This window comes from Stylophora pistillata, chromosome 8, assembly GCF_964205215.1.
Source record: "Stylophora pistillata chromosome 8, jaStyPist1.2, whole genome shotgun sequence".
Classification (NCBI taxonomy): Eukaryota; Metazoa; Cnidaria; class Anthozoa; order Scleractinia; family Pocilloporidae; genus Stylophora; species Stylophora pistillata.
Window position 1 is genome coordinate 20,293,606 of NC_142526.1, and position 2,712 is coordinate 20,296,317.

Here is a 2,712-nt window from a genome sequence, read left to right on the forward strand (position 1 = left end):
CGCGGAGTGATTGCTGTAGTAGGGTATCCTACTTTTAGCAAAGGCCCTTTTCTTCGTTGTTCTTGTCACAACAGCAAGGTTCCCAAAATGGCGGACACAACACGACGGACTGAAGAACACATGGCCATTTCTTTGCTGGTTTTCTCGTAGAAAACCAAAAGAAACACTACAATCTGTATAGTCATATGGTTTCACCGTATGATTTCGGAGCGATAAGAACAAGAACCATAAAAAACCACAAGCAAGTCAAAAGGATATTTGGCAAAGCAGCACTTGCACGTCCGACCGCCATTGAACACTCAGAGTTCAAGCAACTTGTGGGATATTTTGACAAACATAACCTGCTTTGTAAGTCACAATCAGGCTTCAGAAAGAGACACTCCACTGAAACAACTGTCACGTATTTCTCCGATGAGATTCTCATGAATATGGACAAAGGCAGGGTAACCGGTTCTGTATTCATCGACCTAGCAAAGGCCTTCGACACGGTGGACAACGACATCTTGATTCAGAAATTGAGGTTCTATGGTGTGGGCGACGGAAGTCTCTTGTGGTTCAAGAACTACTTCTCTGGAAGACGGAAGTTTGTTTGTGTAGACTCGCAATCATCTGAAGAGCTGCGAATAACATCTGGAGTACCACAAGGCAGTATTCTAGGGCCGCTTTTATCCATTGTTTATATCAATGATTTACCTCGTTGTATGGAACATTGCTCAGTAAATATGTATGCTGATGACACAGCCTTGTACTTTGGCGGGCCAACTGCTGATAAAGTTAATGATATTTTAAAAGAAGACCTTGAACGTCTGAGCCAGGGTGGCTCTTCGACAACAAACTAGTGCTGAACGTTACTAAGACAAAGTGTATGTTATTTAAAACTCAAAGACACATAGAACAAAATAAACAATTAAGTTTAAATCTCCTTGATCAGAAGATAACTACCATAACTACTTTTAAATACTTAGGCGTAGTGTTCAATAACTTTATGACCTGGAAGACTCATACGGACTCTCTGTGAAAAAGTAGCTACTAGAGTCAACATTTTGAACTGTAATAGAGGTTGCGTAACAAAAAAAGCAGCAGTTCTTGTATACAATACAGTTATTCTTCCGATTTTTGATCATTGTGACGTAGCTTGGAGCAGTTTACTCCAACAAGACCAAGACAGATCACAGCGCCTCCAGAATAGATCTGCTCGCATCATTGCGCTTTGGGCACGCTCTGCTGAGGCAATGGAGTCTTTACGCTGGTCTTTACTTTCATTGAGACGCTCCTATCATAAGGCAATTTTGGTTTTTCTCTGTCTCCATTCAATAGTCCCGGATCACTTTTTGTCTTATTTTACCAGATTTAGTAATGTACGTAACTACAACACTGGAAACAGCAATAGGCTATGGTTACCGAAGGTAAAACGCAGTTTTGGAAAAAGCTGTTTTATCTATTGTGGTGCTAAGTTGTTTAATGACCTTCCTTCAAGTGCCGTGAACTCTGGCAATCTGCAAACCTTCTCTCAGTTGGCTAGGAATTTGTTTTTTAATTAGTAGCGGTATAACATTTTAGGATTATAAGCAGCATTAGTATTATTGACTTTATTTAGTAATATAATATTATATTACATTATTTAAATCCTTTGGGTCAGTGTTAGGAAAAGGCAGTATTTTAGTAAAATTTTAGTAAAACAATATATATGTATATATGTGTGCGTGTGTGTGTATATATATTTATACATTAGTCGAAGAATCAAGGAGGACGCATCGATTGTCTGTTACTCTGGGTTTCGCGCCGAAGCGCTCGTCAGAAAGAATTTTATTCAATAAAGAACATACCTCCTTACATATAATAGTTAATTAATTCGCTGGTGCGATGAAATAAATAAATAAACATTTTCTGGGGCTATTGTTGGCGGCTTGTGAAATTTGATAAGTAACATTTATTCTCGTGGCGGCATTTAGAAATAAGTTCTGTTCTTTTGGTTACTATGAATATATGAAGTTCATATATTTTGAACTGCGGTATTAGATACGTATGATACACGATCCTCGCAGTAGAGAGCGCTATTTGTGCAATAGCGAAAATCAGACCTGAAAAAAATCAGGCCTGTACGGGATTCGAGCCACTGACCTCTGCGATACTTGCACTGAGCGCTCTACCAATTGAGCTAACAAGCCAACTGGGAGCAGGCCGTACGTTAAGTTGATTCGTAATAAACCCGGGATGATAAATCAGATACAATGTATATATGAAGTTCATATATACAGGCCTGATTTTTTTCAGGTGTGATTTTCGCTATTGCATAAACAGCGCTCTCTACTGCGAGGATCATGCATCACACGTATCTAATACCGTAGTGCAAAATATATTAACTTCATATATACATTGTATCTGATTTATCATCACGGGTTTATTACGAATCAACTTAACGGCCTGCTCCCAGTTGGCTTGTTAGCTCAATTGGTAGAGCGCTGCACTAGTATCGCAGAGGTCAGTGGTTCGAATCCCGAACAGGCCTGATTTTTTTCAGGTCTGATTTTCGCTATTGCATAAATAGCGCTCTCTACTGCGAGGGTCATGCATCACACTTATCCAATACCGCAGCTCAAAATATATGAACTTCATATATACATTGTAACTGTTACACTAATCACCTACTTTGCCTAACATTACCGCAGACCGACTATGTCTCTGGCGCAAAATTTAATGAACAAAGCCTAA